At 44.0% G+C, this 18,300-nt stretch overlaps 1 protein-coding gene across 5 annotated transcripts in view; it reads right to left on the bottom strand.

The window, feature by feature from the left end:
* Nucleotides 1-18,300, bottom strand: part of ANKRD6 (ankyrin repeat domain 6) — a 128,181-nt gene that overhangs the window by 34,058 nt on the left and 75,823 nt on the right. The gene's annotated exons all lie outside the window — the stretch shown is intronic.

Here is an 18,300-nt window from a genome sequence, read left to right as displayed (position 1 = left end):
TTAGAAAAGGTTCTCCCTCTTTTTAAAAACAAATTTTGTAATTAAAAAATATTTCAGCCATTCAAAAATATGAATAATATTTTAAAATGTATATACCCACCAATTATTTTAAGAAAACATTAGAGAAATCACAGCCGTTCCTTGTGAACCCCTCCCAGATCTCATTTCCCCTCCAACCCAGAGGTCACCACTCTTAAATTTGGTATTCAGCATTCCTTTGCCTTTTATTATATTTTACTAAGTTCATAGCCATAAACAATATGTAAACATTGTTTTGCTTGTTTTCAAACCTTACATAAATGGTATTAAACTGTACAATATGGTTTGGCAATTTTTTGGTCCAATATTCTATTTTTGAGAGTTTTTTCATATTGTCACATGTCGTTCCAGTTCATTTATTCACTATTCATCCACTCCCCTACTGATGGGCACCAGGTTGTTTCCAGAGGTTTGCAGAACACATTGGTGGGCACATTTCCTTGTGCACCTGAGAAGGCTTCTTAGTCCCACTACTGGATCACAGAGACCACCTTCCCTTCAACTGCCCTAAGCACCTGGGCTCCTGAGGTACGACACTGAGGATGACACCCAGAATACCCCTCTCGCCAAACTGTGAATTCTCTGAATAACTGACCTTGCCAAACTCTGAATTCTCCAAATTGTAAAGGAGACAGGATGTTCCCTTTACTTTTTGCCTCAAGTTCACCGTGAAGAAATGTTTCCACCCTCTGCTTTAAACATCATTTAACCAGGGCCCCCACTCATGCTGAAACACACCCCTGAGGAATAGAGTCTTACGTGGCCTCAAGTCCTTTTTAGCATCTCAATAAAATTTCCCATAGATCTTTACTGTTATTCTAGCAGGCTAAACCCGTTTATGATCTCAATAAAGTGCCAGTTTGCCATGGGTAACTAGCCATGGAGGAACATAGAGATAGCAGACAATAAAAGATCTTAATTTCTATCCATGAAATGCAATCAAAGCACTAGAATGAATCTGGAAAGAAAGAGGTCAGAGCTCACTTTAAAATTAGAATTCTTAATTAAGAAAAATGTTACTCCCAAGAAAGCAGGCTATAAAAAGCCTTCATAAAGAGGCAAGGTCTGAGATGAGATGAAGGAGTGACCTTCCTTGGCTGGCAATTGTGCTCAGCATGTGCTACTTAACCTTGATTCTTTAAATGAAATGTCCACAGCGGATCAGATGGAGCAAAATAACAGGGTTCCGCTCACTGGGCCTGTCCCAGGCTCCATCTGTCATCATGTGTCCCTGTCAAGGACATCGGATAAGTGACATTCACGAAGTGTCTAAGGCATTCCGAAACACAGGCAAGTTCACCACATTTGTGAGAAGACAGATGTGTGTGCTGTGAGAAGGGAAAAAGGGTGGTGGGACACGAGTGCTTTTGAGCAAGTGGAAAATACGGACCATGATGGGGAGACGCTGCCCAGAGAGAGGCTGGAAAAGAGGCCACAGGCCGAGGAGTCACTGGGTGTGTCGGGTCAGGGGAGCCCTGAGGAACGTCCTCGTCAGCAACCAGATATTCCTGGTTGGAAGCTGAGGCCCAAGGAGGCGAAAGGTTTGCCCACGTGAACACAATCAGAAGGCAGGAGAAGGAAACGCTGCTGTGTTTCAAACCAGGTCACATCCGGGAGGGCGCTTGGAAACTATAAATTACTAACAAGACGACCCTGGACCGGAGGCACCTTCTTACCCAAGGTCAGCAGAGAATCCCCTCTGTGGAGAAAGGAAAGGCCAGAGGCATTGGAGCCCGACCAGCCCAGTTCAAAGCCCAGCTCTCACTAGGAACACCTGTGTGATTTTGTGCTCGACCGTCTCCTAAGTCCATTTTCTCATCTGTATATAGAAAGAGCCGCCACTACCCACACGCTCCATAGGCTTGAAACAGCATAAATGAGGTAACATCTACCACCTAACATGGGGTTCCCTTCCTTCCAGCTGTCCTCAGCCCTCACCCCTGAAGACACCCCAATTGTTCCCTCTCCTCCTTGACACGCCTGCGCCTTTGTCTTAGCAAAGACCAGAGAGAGATTTTCAATGGCAAACAGACCCATGTGAGGAGCTGGATCTCAGATGACGTGGAGAGCCAGACGGGCCTAGCTGGAGGACTGAGGTTCCTGATCCAGCCAGTCCTGATCTGCTCGCCCACTTCCATTTCTGTAATATAGTCCAACGCTCTACATCTGCATGTCTCTGCTGAAGGGCCTTCTTTACCAGAAACTATGCCTTCTCTGGTTCTCCAAGAAGAAACGTTCCCAGCCTTGTCTTCTCCACTCTCATGGCACTTCATCTCCCTCTTAGGAAATCACTCAATTCTGTTTTGAGTGTCATCCTGGGTGCTAGCTTCTCCTTCCAACTAGGCGGTAATCTCCCTGAGGGCAAGACTGTGCCTCCATGAGTGATGAAACAAGTTGACTCTGGGGTGGTGTGGGGGCCATGTCAAACAGGTCCCAGTGTTCCTCAACCACAGGGCAGGCTGGGGCTACCAGGGACATGGAAGCAAATTCTACAGTTCCAGGCTTGACCTCAGAGAAATGAAGAGCCTGGGATGGCTGCAGACTCCAGATTCTGGGATGTCTTGGCCCCTCTGAAGATGTGTAGACATCCTGGGGACTTCACACGCATTTAAGCAGCTCCAATAGTGACACTGGGGCTTCTCTGAGGAGGGCCAGTGTCCCCCCTCACATGCCTGGCTCCTCTTCTGGCATCTGGTAAAACTACAGCAGTAGCAAAGACAGCAGTAATCAGTTTCCCAGCAAATCTGAAGTTGTCCACTCCTGTCCCCTGGGCCTTCCTAACACAAGACCAACCCCTCATATACACATACAGACACGCACACACGCACCACCTGCCAAAGGAGAAGAAGAGCAAGAAAGAAGGAGAAATGTACTTGGTTTTCCAGAACATTCTGTCCTGAAAAGCAACAAAAGCAGAGCCATTCAAGGGAGTAACTACTCCCACCCAGCACACAGGGAAACCCCAAAGTCATGCCTGGTAAATGGGGAAGGCTGCAGCCACCCTAAGTTTGAGGGGGCAAATAAAAACTGATCCTTAGAGGGGTCTGTGAATGACTTCGACTCAAGGATACAACTGCTGTCATCTCCATGCCCCTAGAGTTGGCCAGCGGAAGAAATGGAAACAGGAGAAAAAACTATGTACTATGAATGATAAGAAGGAGAAGGTTTTTGTTTTTTTTTTATTTTTAAAATTTTATTTAACGTGGCAACCCCTGATCTGTTCTCCATCACTGTAGTTTCGCCTTCTCAAGAATGTCATAAAAATAGAATCACACCGTTTGAAACATTTTGAGACTGTCTTAGGTGTATATTTTCCCATGTTTCTTGGATTCTGTGTAGCTGGTCCAGAGCTCACAGGTTAAGGAGACATTGCTCCAGAGCCACACTGTTTCGGTTGGTGGAAAATAAATGGTTTAAGACTCTGGATTGTAATGACGTCCTGGCTCCACCATTCATCTGACCTTCACAACTGAGAGTCCTTCCAAACCCTGCCACCCTGGCTGCCAACCCAGCTCTGGTATACCCTGGGACCAGCAGCTGTTTGCTTCTTACCATGCGATACACTTCGAGGAAGAAGGTTTTGAAGCATCAATTTGTCCTGGGCTCTTCCGCAGTTCAAAGACCAATTCAACTCAACTCAGCCCAGGCCCTGGTGAACCCATAGAGACCAATAATAATGAGGACAAGAGCAAGAGACAGCAGCTAACATTTACAGGACACTTACCACATGGTAGGCACAATCTTAAGAATTTTTCATGTATTAGCTCATTCAATCCTCCCAATGATCCTATGAGGTAGGCACTATTAGTAAGCCCATTTTACAGATGAGGAAACTGAGGCATGGAGAGACTCACTTGTTCTATGTCATACAGCAGGTAATTCAAGTCTGGATTCACCCCTACGTCATCTGACCCCAGCCCCCATGCTCTGACCACCACTCTACCTGCTGCCCACCTGCTGAGGGGTGAGGATCTCCCCAGCAGAGGGGCTCCATGTCTCACTCTCAGGAAGCTCCTAAGACCCAGATGCTGACCTCTGGGGTTGCTCGGAAATAACCCAGTTTCCTTAGAATCTCAAGGACAAGGAGAGAGGTTTTCCATTCTCACTGCCCATCTGAATCAGCTGGGGAGGTGGTTCTGTTTGTCTATCCACCTACACTGATGCCTGGGTCTCTCCTCCAGGGTTTCTGACTCAACTCTCCGTGGTGGGGCCCAGGCATCAGTTGCTATCCACCCTCCCCAGGTGATGGTAATGAGTGACTCGGGCTGAGAACCACAGGGTGAGATGAAGAGGGGCCAGGATAATCCTCCCCAGAGCAGCTACAGGCCCTCAGGCAAAACCTGCCATATTGGGCCAGTCCCAGCAAGAGTCATTCCTCTTGCTGCATTCTTCATGATGCTCTCATCCCCACCTGTTGGTTCAAAACACTAAAATACCGCATCGTCACAACCCAGAGCTTCCTGTATCTTGGGAGCATATAAGCAATATAATGACATTACTAAAAATGTGGAAAATAAAAGCAAATCATCTATAATTCCACCACCCAATACAACGATTATCATTTTTATCCCAACTTTTTCAGTGCATCTTTTCCATTGATGCTTTTGCACAGTTACATTCACAGGTCACATAAAATTATCTTACTTTTTGCAATAATATTATGCCTTAAACCAGTGATTCTCAAACTTTATTGGGCAGCAGAATCTCCTGGAGGGCTTCCTAAAAGACAGACATCTGGGCCCCCTTCCAGAATTTCTGACTGAGAATGTGCATTTCTAACAAGTTCCCAGGAGAAGCAGATGCTGCTGGTAGGGACCACATTTTGAAAGCTATTGACATAAACCACTGGTTTTCAACCCTGTTACACATTAGTCACCTGAAAATTAACAAAACAAAAACCAGAAAACTTTACCCCCAAAGAGCTGGATTCCATCAGCCTAGGGTGGGGTCTGGTATGGGTGTTTTTGAAGCTCCAAGTGATTCTACTGTGCAGCCAGAGGTTATGAACCCTTGCCTTGGGCCCTTTAAAGATGCTAGTTCCTCCAAGGCACCCTGGTATCAGGCTGGGCCATCTGAGACCAGCAGGGGTGAGAGGATGCAGGACCCTGCAGGGCGTGCACATTTCCCTTGAACCAACCAGGGAGAGGCAGAGACTTAGGGCCTGTTCACTTCCAGGGCACCGAACAGCAAAGGGCCTTGAGATGTTGCCCAGCAACAATCACAAAAAAGAGGCCCTGCTGTCAACAACTCTGGGACTCTGGTCTGGGGTGCTGCTTTGTTCCGGCAGGTTGAGCCCTGTGGGTCCCGACTTCCAGCAGAACTGCTGCATGGGAACATCAGAGCGACTCCTGTTCTGCAGATGACCCATAAATTACACTCACAGGTGATCATAAGGGCACACAGAACAGACAGTCCCCACAACTCATTTTGAAGAGGCCAACTCCCAGCTGGAGGGGGAAGGGCTCTGTCAGGGAACATTCCAGGGGGAAGATTCCTGTTCAGATAAAGATCTACCAATGAGGATGACATGGGAGCCCAGCCAAAGGTAACCAGCTTAAAATACATCTCAAGAGGAAGTGGAGGTGTGTTTTGTTCCCAGCATGTGTCAGACACAGTGACTAACCCCTGTCACCAGACAATCCCGGCAGAAGGAGGTGTTTACCTTGGAGAGACCTCCCTATGAAGGGGCAGAGCCCCAGGAAGGGGCATAAGGGGTCATTTGAGAACCACAGACCACACAAACAAGCTTGGAAAGCCTCTCCCTTCCCACAGACTCTGTGGGGCCACAACCCTTGTCACTCAGTACTCCAGCCAGGACCGAGAGGTTGGGTCATAGCTCTTCTCTGGTGCTTAGGGATCTCCTATCCTCCTTAGTGAAGGGCAGGCCTTTCAGACCAACATCTGCCCCACAAGTACCTGCCCCATGAATGACGAGCCCTGGTACTCCTCAGGGCAGCTGCCTAGTCTAACCGAGTGGGCCTTAAAAGTGAGAAGGCAATACATACAAATACCGAATCATTATGCTGTACACCCCAAACTAATACAATGTTATATGTCAATTATATCTCTATTAAGAAAAGGGAGAGGGAAGAGTGCCATTCCTGGAATACCATCTTTATTCAACAATATTCCGACCAGAGTCACAGAGACCTGGGGCAGAAGCCAACGGAAGAAAAGGCTAGAAACTTGGAAGTGGGGTTGGGAAGGATAAAGGAACTGAGACTCAATAGCTCAGAAATAAAGCAACGTAACCATCTTAACTGGGGGTTGTTACAAAGAGGGCAGATGCCTAGATGTGACCCACACGAAGCAAAGCAGTTTAATGGAAGAATTTAGCTTAGAATAGTGTAATCATTTCAAAATGGCATTTCCCTTCTTCAGGAGATCATGAAAAACACAAAAGATCAGGGTCATGCCATCTTTCTTGAGGCAAGTAATGTCTGTCTATATTAGCTGTGGCATTAAGGAAACAGAGAGGTAGGAGGCAAGAAAGATGTAACAGTGGTAAAATAAGAGTGGCGTGTATTTTAGAAACAACATAATACTCAGATTGAAAAGGGTCTTTGAGAGTTTAATTTGGATCAGGACAGCAAGGCTAACAGAGGCTCGAAGATTTCTCAAGATCCCAAATCTCATTTGTGGCAGGACTGCTTATAGCTGGAATCCTGGCCACTTGGCCCCTCATTTAGGCTTTAAATGGTAGAAGACCCCCACCACCGTTCTTAGGTGCCCCAGGATCCTCTTATCACAGACAGTATTCCCTGAGAGCCTCCACTACCTGGAATGGTACAGATTTGGGTCAAGAACTTCAAAGGCCTTCTTAGGCTTATGATTCAATGAAGACAAAGTTAGAAGATATTCAGAGGAAAAGGGGCAAAAAAAAAAAAAGGAGATCAAAGGAGAGTGAAACAATAAAACTTTACCTTTAAAAACCACTGATAGTTTAAAAAGCCTTCAGAGCTTTCTTTCCTGGTTGGAAATCTGTTTTGTCTACTTGGATGAGTGACATATCACATCTTAATCAGACCACATGTGACAAGAAGCAGCGAGAGAGTAAATTCCTTGGCTGACAAAAATCAGAATCCAAGACAATCTCAGATTGGAGGAATGGGCTAATTTTAACAAGACAAAATGAAATGGGGTAGACGTAAAATTCCTGCACTGAGGGTCAACAGTCCAACCACACATGGACATGCAGGGGTACTGGGACTGTTCTGTATAGTAACAATCCCCTCTTTTAAAAGGGTCATTTTCCTGTGCCAAAAAGCTTCATAATGCATCTCTCAGCCTTACTTTGGGAAGGGCCTAATAATCGTAAATAACTTGGAGAGGTGATTTGAAGTGTGTGTTGTTAGGAATCAATTATTCAAATATAATGGCTTAATTAATAAGAGAATTCCTTTTGAGGTGATTCAGAAACTGCCAGGGTTAGGCTTGCTTCTAGAAAGGACCATCAGCAAGGACCAAAATATTTCAAGCAATTTAATTGGCTGTTAGGGATTCCGTTGGTTCCTATAGTATACCTGTTCCTAAGTGAGAAGGCATAAGTCAACGGTCCACACACTCCTCAAAGGTAGCTGCTTAGACTACATTTTCAACGGGTTCACACATGGACAGAGCATGATGAACTATGGTTGGGAGATAAATATCCTCTCTTATTTTCTGGTTTTTATTAGGAATCACTGCCTTTTCAGCAACTGTTAATATAATCATGTATTTTTCTCCTTTAATTTATTGGTGTACTGAATTATGGAACCGTCCTTGCATTCCTGGAACAAACTCCACTTGGTCACGTTGCATTATTCTTCTGCTAAGTGGTATATTCTGTTAAGTAATGTTATTAAGAATTTTCGTATCTAGGGACCGGCCCAGTGGTGTAGTGGTTAAGTTTGTGTGCTCTGCTTTGGCAACCTGGAGTTCACGGGTTTGGATCTCAGGCATGGACCTAAGCACCACTCATCAAGCCATGCTGTGGCAGCATCCCATGTATGAAGTGGAAGAAGATGGGCACAGATGTTAGCTCAGGGCCACTCTTCCTCACCAAAAAAAAAAAAGGAATTTTCATATCTATATTCATAATTGAAATTGGTCTATAGTTCTTGTACTATCTTTCTCTTTCTCATTTATATTTACCCAGTCTGGGTATTAAAGTTGTGCTGGTTTCATAAAACAAATCCAGCTTTACATTTTGTTCTATGCTTTACAATAGTTGAAATAACATTGGAATTATTTTTTCGTTAACATATAGAACAGGGCTGTGAAATGATTTGGCCATAGTGGCTTTTTTAAAGATTGCATCTTTAATCATGTTTCCAATCTTTTCTACAGTAATTAAACTATTTACTTTTTCTGCTGCTTCTTCACAATTTTTTTGTGATTTCCTTTATTGTGGTAAAGTATACAAAACATAAAAATTACCATTTTAGCCATTTTTAAGTGTATAATTCAGTGGCATTAAGTACATTCACAATTCCAGTACTACTATCGAATTCCAGAACTTCTTCATCATCCCAAACAGAAACTCTGTAGCCATTAAACAGTAACTCCCCGTGCCCCCTCCTCCCAGCCTTTTCTAATCTCTATTCTACTTTCTGTCTCTACGAATTTGCCTATTCTAGGTACCTCATGTAAGTGGAATCATACACTATTTGTCCTTTTGTGTCTGGCTTATTTCACTTAGCATGTTTTCAAAGTTCATCCATGTTGTAGCATGTGTCAGAATTTCCTTCCTTATTAAAGGCTGAATAATATTCCATTTATGTAAATACCACGTATTGTTTATCCATCCATCTATTGATGGACTTGTGGGTTGCTTCCACCTTTTGGCTAGTGTGAAGAATGCTGTATGAACATGGGTGTACAAATATCTGTTCAAGTCCCTGTTTTCACTTCTTTTGGAGTACAACTGCTGGGTCATATAGTAGTTGCATATTTAGTTTTATAAGAAACCATCAAACTGTTTTCCAGAGTGGCTGTATCATTTCACACTCCCACCAGCAATGTGATCCAGTTTCTCCATATCCTTGTCAGCATTTGGTGTTGTTACTATTTTTTATTTTAGGCATTCTGATAGATGTACTGATATCAAGTTGTGGTTTTAATTTGCATTTACCTAATGGCTAATGATACTGAATATCTTTTAATTTGCTTATTTGACATCTGTATATCCTCTTTGGTGAAATGTCTCTTCATGTCTTTTGCCCATTTTCTAATAGGATTGTTTGTTATTTTACTGTTGAATTTTGAGAGTTCTTTATACATTCTAGATATGAATCCTTTGTCAAATACTGGTTTGTAAATATTTTCTCCCAGACTGTTGGTTGTCTTTTCATCTTCTTAACAGAGTTGTTCACAGAGCAAAAGATTTTTAATTTTGATGAGATTCAATTTATCAATTTTTCCTTTTATGTATCAGGTTTTAGGTGTCAAGTCTAAGAACTCTTTGCCTAGCCCTAGATCCTGAAGATTTTCTCTTATAATTTTTTCTAAAAGTTTTATAATTTTACATTTAAGGCCATGACTCATTTTGGGTTAATTGTTGTACAAGGTGTAGGTCTAGATCCAGGTTCATTTTCTTATCCTGTGGACATCCAATTGCTCCGTCATTTGTTGAGAGCTCCCCAAATGAATTGCTTTTGCATCTTGGTGAACAATCAGTTGGACATATTTGCGAGGGTCTATTTTTGGGCGCTCTATTCTGTTCCACTGATGTATGTGTCTATCTCTCCACCAAGACCACATTCTCGTGATAACTGTAACTATACAGCTGCCTTAATATCAAGTAGAGTGATTCCTCTGCTTTATTTTATTTTAGCTATTCTTGGGTCTGTGTCTTTCATATACATTTTGTGTGTGTGTGTGTGTGTGTGTGTGTGTGTGTGAGGAGGACTAGCCCAGAGCTAACATCTGATGCCAATCCTCCCCTTTTTCCTTGAGGAAGATTGGCCCTGAGCTAACATCCGTGCCCATCTTCCTCTACTTTATATGGGATGCCGCCACAGCATGGCTTGACACGCAGTGCGTTGGTGTGCACCCGGGATCCAAACTTGCGAACCCCGGGCCGCTGAAGCAGAGTGCATGCACTTAACCACTTGCGCCATGGGGCTGGCCCCTCATACACATTTTAAAATAAGCTTGTCTGTATGTGCAAAAAACTTTGCTGGGATTTTAATAGAAATTGCATTCAACATAAAGATCAATTTGGAGAGCACTGTCATGTTTACCATGTTGAGTCTGCTAACTCTGAACATACATGTACAATAATTTGCCAATTATTTAGGTCTCCTTTGATTTCTTTCATTAGCATTTTGTAATTTTTCAGATCTTGTACATGTTTTGTTAAATTTATACCTAAGTATTTAATTTCCTTTGGGATGACTATAAAGGGTATTTTGTTTTAACTTCCATTTCCACATGTTCATAGTTAGTGGATAGCAATGCAATTGATTTTTGTGTGTTGATTTGCAAGTTTGCTGAACTCTCTTATTAGTTTTAGAAATTTTTTGATAAATTCCTTAGTATTTTCTATGTAGACAATCATGTCATCTACAAATAGGGACAATGTTATTTCTTCTTTCCCAATCTGTATGCCTTTTCTTTCTTCTTCTTACCTTGTTGCAGTGGCTAGAATTTGCAGCATTGTATTGAATAAGAGTGGTAAGAACAGACAGCCTTGCCTTGTTCCTTATCTTAGAGGAAAGTGTTCAGTCTTCCACCATTAAGTATGATGTTAGCTGTAGGTTTTTTTGTAGATGCTCTTTATCACTTTGAGAAAGTTCTCTTCCATTCCTAGTTTGCTGAGAGTTTTTTTAAACCACAGATAGGTGTTGGCTTTTGTCAAATGCTTTTTCTGCCTCTGTGGATATGATCATATAATTTTTCTTATTTAGCCTGTTGTTATGAACTAAATGTTTGTGTCCCCCCAAATTCATATGTTGAAGCTCTAACCCCCAATATGATAGTGTTTGGAGATAGGGTCTTTGGGAGGTGATTAGGGTTAAATAAAATCATGAGGGTGGGGCCCCATGATGGGATTAGTCCTTACAAACAGTGGAAGACCAGAGCTCTCTCTCTCCATCAAGTGGGAACACAGCGAGAAGGTGACTGTCCTTAAGCCAGAAAGCTGGTCCTCACAGGAACTGAATCTGCAGGCACCTTGATCTTGGACTTCCAACCTCCAGAACTGTGAGAAATAAATGTCTGCTGTTTAAGCCACCCAGTCTACGGTATTATGTTATGGCAGCCCGAGCAGACTAAGACATCTGTTGATATGGGTATTACATTGATTGATGTTGAACCAGCCCTGCATATCTGGGATAAATTTCACTTGCTCATGGTGTATAATTCTTTATGTATTGCTTGATTCAATGGAAACATGGGCTAAAAGAAGACCAGGCACAGTTGCTGCCTACTCACCCACCCACCCTAGATCCTTGGTTTACAACAACCTAAACATACAACAGCCAATTCTCATTGGAAACAAACCAACAGGCCTACTGCAAAAGAATTTTCAGTCTCCAAACAAGTTTCTGGCTTAATTTATTTTCAGAAACTTAAGTCTGAAGAGCTTAAGAGACAGAAAAGAGAAAGAAGAGAATAAGGGCCTCAGAGAATTCACCAATGGACCACCGGCACTGGCATCCCAGCAGAGGCCCCGGGGGGCGACTAAGCAGCTTCTAAAGCTCCTTTCCTCTCCGGCTTCCTCATTTTCTAGCACTCCCACAACAAGGATTAGGTGATGACGCTTCGGAAGTCTTACAACAGGTCGATTACTGGCCTGGAAACCAGTAATCCTTCAGCACATTTCATCCAGGAAAGACACAGGTATTTAGGGAGGATTTTAAAATGCTGACACCAAGCTGTGCCATGACATTATAATGTCTCCTCTAGAGTGGTTAGGACCTATTTGACTTTAGGGGGTTTTTACCGCACATTAATCTGTGTTATAAAATACTCAGCTGTGTAGTTGGAGGCTTCAATTTTAAGTACAGACTGCTGAGAAGACAGGGTGCAAACTGTACAGACAGACCACAGGGACAGGGAATCGTGGACGACTTGCAGACTGAACACCCGGGTACTGGACGGACCTCTGGGCCAACGCACGCACCGGGCCTGCCCAGAGGTGGAGGGCAAACAGGGCCTACCTTCACCCCACTGAACACCACTGTAAGCAAGGCAAGAGGGAAACAGGAGAGGCCCTGCAGAGCAAGGCACCACTCCCAAGAATTCCTCAGAGGCAGTGAGGGGAGGAGGGAGCAGCTCCGAGACTCAGGGCCGACTCACTCAGGGCCGACTCGGGCACTCCGATCCAACAGAAGCCTCAACAGCCTCTCCTAAGATGCTGAAGTCAGTGTTGAGGCACCATCTCAAGCTTTGAGGCTCCTCCCCTCAACTACAGCACGTCTCCCCACAGGCCAGGCAGGGGCTCATGTCTGACCCACTATAGGAGTTCTTACCTTGTCCCTCTCCGTCTGAGAGAGCCACCTCTCCTTCCTCCAAAGAGCAGCTCCTGGAGGCGCCTCCCTACCTTTGCTAGACACACGGGTCACTGTGCTGCCTGCCTAATTAACACCCTCATCATTTTAAGTTAACACTGTTTGAGACTCTCCTAGTATTGACCCAGTAACTTTCCATGCATTGTCTCATAGGCGAGCCACACGACAATTCACAGCATGCATTTGCCTTCCTGTACTTAAGACGTATATTTCCTGCTAGTAAACTTGTTTCTGTTCAAATTACGGCATTTAGAATATCCATATTTCATGGTGTTCTACAAAGAGCACCATGACTTCCAGGTGTGTAACCCCTGACCTGGCCCAATGCTCAGCAGAGAGTGTTGGCCTACCCCACCCGCAAGGCTCTGGGGCCCCAGGAAGAAAGACCTGGAGCAGTGAATTGTTCTCCACTGGCTGCTCTTTAGAGTCACTTGGAGCTCTGAAAAACCCCCAAGCCCAAGCCACACCCTAGACCAATTAAATCAGACCCCCTGGCTGTGCGACCTGCACATCAGTAGTTTTTAAGGCTCTCCAGGTGATTACATGTGCAGTCAACTCTGAGAATCAGTGACCTAAAGGGACTTCTGTGCCTCTGAGGACTGGAGTGAGAAAACAGTAATTATGATAATAACTACACCCATCGAGCTCTTTCTATATCCTCATTATACTGCACTAAGCACTCTGCATGATCACCTCCTCTAATCCTCACAAGAACTCCCTGGGGCATGTGTTATGCAGATTTTACAGACAGGAAACCAAGGCTCAGGTGGCCAATAACTTGGCGAGGGTCACGGACAGTCACGGACATGGTCAACGTGATCCACTGCCTCTACTCTTGCTAAGAAAACTTCGGAAAGATTTTTAAAATGGGTGACAAATTCATAGAGACAGAGTTGAACGGCAGTTGCCAGGGACCAGAGGAAGGAGGAAGTGGGGAGAAGGTGTTTAATGGGTACAGAGTTTCAGTTTTTGAAGATAAAAAGAGTTCTGGAAATGGATGGGGCTGATGGTTACACAACAATGTGAATGTACTTAATGCCACTAACTGTACAGTTAAACATGGTTAAATGGTAAATTCTGTTACATATTTTCACCATAATTTTAAAAAACAAAAACAAAAGAAATTTTAAAATAAACGGGTGAGAGAGAGATGACTAGGTGCCCTGTCTCCTGCACAGTGCACTTCCAGGTTATCTTCTGTTTACCTTCCTTGTCTTTGAGCTGTTTTACAACTCCAAGCCATAGAACACTGCGGGTGATGCATAAACTGTGTCCAGCAGAGATTCAGTGTACAATGGCCAGTTTTACATCTAATAAGCAAATTTATTTCCGCTTTCCTGATGGCCTACATACTTGTAATTGTTTGAATTCTCCTTTGAACCAGGTGTAACATCTTACTGGTTCCCTCATTAATTGATTAATTAAATATGTGTTCATTTTGTAACTGTTGCTCAGAATTACCACCACATGTCAAGTTTCCTTGATGATTTCTGATGATAAACTACAAAGGTCTAAGTTTTCCCAGCTGAGATTTTCTTCCCACAGGGCGATGCTTCTAGCTATTGTAGAACAAAAAGCATACTTTCTGTGTGACCTGACATGTGACTGTACATCCTCAGTGCCCCCTCAGAGCGTGTGGATCCTCAGGGGGTTGCACCAGCCCCACGCAGGCTCCAGCCCTCACCTGGGACCTGAGAACACCCTGGGCTACTGGGTGTCACCTTGGGAGGGAACCCTGTTTTCCAGCTGTGAGGGAGAGGGGGAGGGAGGGGAGGGGGGGTGTGGAGACCCCAGCACTCCCCTTCCATCAGCCACTTCCCTGCTTTTTTCCTGACTCCCAGGCGGCTGGCCCTAGACACGACCTGGAGCAGGTGAAGAAGAGAAAATTCTATGGAACCCACGCTAAAGTAGAGAGGAACAAAGGCTAAGTATAAGCCAAATTAGCCACAGCACAGAGCTCCTGGAGAAGGGCCAGGAGAAGAGGGAGGAGGGAGCCGTCAGGAAGGGAAAGCCCAGTATACCACTGGTCACAGCCCAGTATACCACTGGTCACAGTGTGCTTCAGGGTGGGTCCTCACAGGCCTCTCTCACTCTGCTGGTGGCATGTACATAGGCACAACCTCTATGCAGAGCAATTCCCCTCTAGCTGTCAAAACTATAAGGGCACATATGCCCTGACCCAGCAGTGCCACTTAGAGAAATCTGTCCCACAGATACAACCACCGTGCAGTAAGATCTCAGGACAAGGTTAGTCACTGCAGCAGAATTTGTAAGTGAGAAGATTAACATAATCTAAACGTCCATCAATAGGGGACAGGTTAAGCCTATTATGGTGCACTGAATAAAGCAAAGTGAAGAAGGGTATGTTTAGTATCCTACAACTTATATTGTGGAGAAACACATAGAGATACATCTATTTGCATATATATGCATGAAATATCTCAGGAAAAAAATGCAAGAAACAGGTAACACAGGTTGCCTTCAGAGAGGTAGACACTGAGTAGCTGGGAGACAGTGTGGGAGGAAGACTTATCAACCTTTGTACCTTCCGTATTAGAACCATGTGAATGTATGACCTGCTCGAAAATTTTAAATTTTCTTTTTTCAATTCTCCAAATTTTTTTTATTGATGTCTTAATATTTTATAAGATTGTGAAATTTTAGGTGTACATTATTATTTTTCAGTCACCATATAAATGCATCCCTTCACCCCTTGTGCCCACCCCCCAGCCCCCTTCCCTCTGGTAACCACCAAACTGTTCTCTCTGTCCATGTGTTAGTTTATCTTCCACATATGAGTGAAATCATGTGGTGTTTGTCTTTCTCTTTCTGGCTTATTCCACTTAACATAATACCCTCCAGGTCCATCCATGTTGTTGCAAATGGGACAATTTTGTCTTTTTTAATGGCTGAGTAGTATTCCATGGTATATATATACCACATCTTCTTGATCCAATCATCAGTCGAGGGACACTGGGGTTGCTTCCAATTCTTGGCTATAGTGAATAATGCTGCGATGAACATAGGGGTGCATAAGCCTCTTTGGATTTTTGATTTCTAAGGTTCACTGGATAGATACCCAGTAGTGGGATAGCTGGATCATAAGGTATTTCTATTTTTAATTTTTTGAGGAATCTCCATACTGTTTTCCATGGAGGCTGCACCAGTTTGCATTCCCACCAGCAGTGAGTGAGGGTTCCCGTTTCTCCACAACCTCTCCAACATTTGTTGTTTTTTGTCTTGGTGATTATGGCCATTCTAACGGGTGTAAGGTGATATCTTAGTGTAGTTTTGATTTGCATTTCCCTGATGATTAGTGATGTTGAGTGTCTTTTCATGTGCCTATTGGCCATCTGTATATCTTCTCTGGAAAAATGTCTGTTCACATCCTCTGCCCATTTTTTGAGTGGCTTGTTTGGTTTTTTCTTGTTCAGTTATGTGAGTTCTTTATATATTATGGAGATTAACCCCTTGTTGGATATATGATTTGTAAATATTTTCTCCCAGCTGGTGGGTTGTCTTTTCATTTTGATCCTGGCTTCATTTGCCTTGTAGAAGCTCTTTAATCTGATGAAGTCCCACTTGTTTATTAACAATTTTAAATTTTTTATATCTTTTTAAGCAAGTGTATGGAATCTTCTGAAAGAAGCATGCTACATACAGCACGTTCTCTCAAGTGAACATTTTCACCTGACCAACAACCTTGCAAGTATCTATTTCTCCCACTGCCCACCTCCTGGGGACTGGTAGCTTTCAGAAAAGAATACAAACCAACAGGCTGGCAAACCGAGTTCAGACCTACACCATTCCAGTAAGTCCTAATATTAAACACACACCCACAGAATCAAAAACAAAGCAAATGAACAACAACGAAAAAGATCCTTGGTTTCCACTGCTCCCCCTTGCCCTGGGAAGCCAGCCTTGCAGACCCCTCCTGGAGGTTTTGCCCAAACAGCAAACAGATTTAAGAGCTAGAGGCCCAGGCAGCAGCAGCAGGAGGGATGCCACATGCAGAGTCTGCTCCTGCTGCATTCCCTGTCATTGTGAATGTACATCATTTATGGACCTCCAGCCTTTTCTTGGGAGTGGCTGCCAGGAAATACCTACCAACCCTGCATGCTCTTTATTTCTGCAAACACCATCAAGTATCATGCTTGGGAAAGTTATGTTACTACAATCAAACCCTTTGCATTTCTCTTTTTAAAAGTTTAAAGTTTATATTTATTGGTGCATAGTCATTCACTAGTATGGGGAGACAACGTGACATGAAAACTCCACAGGAGCCACAAACAACCTATAAATAAGTGTGTAACCACAGAACCAGTTTAAACCGACCCCATCTTATCAAGAACAGAATGTTAAAGTTGTTTTTCAGGGGCAGTGAGCCAAAACAGCAAGTCATGTAGCCGGAGCATGCACAGAGGAGAAAATGTGACCTGAAATAACACCCAGAACCAGATTCTTCCCCCACAGAACCAAAGGACTGAGACACGATGGGAACTCGAAAGCCAGACTGACTCTCTTTAGAAGTGAGGGGTCCACTGTCTAGGAAGATCTGGTGTTAAAGCCCCTTTCCACACCTCACTATAAATGTTTAAAGCCCTCCAACTGAAACCTGCCCTGCCAGCGCTTCCGCGTACCAGCCTGTTCCCCTAACCTCTTAAATTTCACCCCAAACCCTGGATCAGAGAGACAGATTTGAGAGCCTTGCCTCCTGTCTCCTTGTTGTTCAATCTCACAATAAAGCTGTTTCTTTTCTCAAAAGCCAGTGCCATATGGCCCAGTGGTGTAGTGGTTAAGTTCACATGCTCTGCTTCAGCGGCCGGGGGTTTGCAGGTTTGGATCCCAGGCACAGACCCACACACCACTTATCAAGCCATGCTGTGGCAGGCATCCCACATATAAAGTGGAGGAAGATGGGCACAGATGTTAGCCCACGGCCAATTTTCCTCAGCAAAAAGAGGAGGATTGGCAGCAGATGTCAGCTCAGGGCTAACCTTCCTCAACAAAAAACAAAACAAAACAAAAAAGCCAGCACCATAGTATTAGCTTTTTATATGCATTGAGCATCGGGCCCTCTTTTTTTTTTTTTTTGTGAGGAAGATCATCCCTGTGCTAACATCCGTACCAATCCTTCTTCTTTTGCTGAGGAAGACTGGCCCTGGGCTAACATCCGTGCTCACCTTCCTCCACTTTATATGGGACACCGCCACTGCATGGCTTGACAAGCGGTGTGTTGGTGCGCACCCGGGATCTGAACCTGGGCCGCCAGCAGTGGAGCATGCGCACTTAACCGCTACACCACAGGGCCAGCCCCCGAGGCCCTCTTGATCGGTAACAACTAGAAGAAAGTTACCAAACTTTCTTAAGTTTGTTTCCTTATCTATAACAATTATTATATTTAGAACAGCTATCTTTAAAAATCAAGGTTCTAGAGGTCTAATTTACATTTAATAAAATTCACCCTTTTAAAGATTTTATTTATTTATTTTTTCCCCCCAAAGCCCCAGCAGATAGTTGTATGTCATAGTTGCACATCCTTCTAGTTGCTGTATGTGGGACGCGGCCTCAGCATGGCCGGAGAAGCGGTGCGTCAGTGCGCGCCTGGGATCCGAACCCAGGCCGCCAGTAGCGCAGCACACACACTTAACCGCTAAGCCACGGGGCCAGCCCAAATTCACCCTTTTAAAGTATATGGTTTGATGTGTTTGGATACAGGTATACAATCATAGAGCCACCATCACAAGCAAGATATAGAAGATTTTCA

This window comes from Ceratotherium simum, chromosome 19 (genome assembly GCF_057802395.1).
Source record: "Ceratotherium simum simum isolate JZ-2026a chromosome 19, ASM5780239v1, whole genome shotgun sequence".
NCBI classification, from domain to species: domain Eukaryota; kingdom Metazoa; phylum Chordata; class Mammalia; order Perissodactyla; family Rhinocerotidae; genus Ceratotherium; species Ceratotherium simum.
This window is presented reverse-complemented; position numbering and strand designations above follow the sequence as displayed.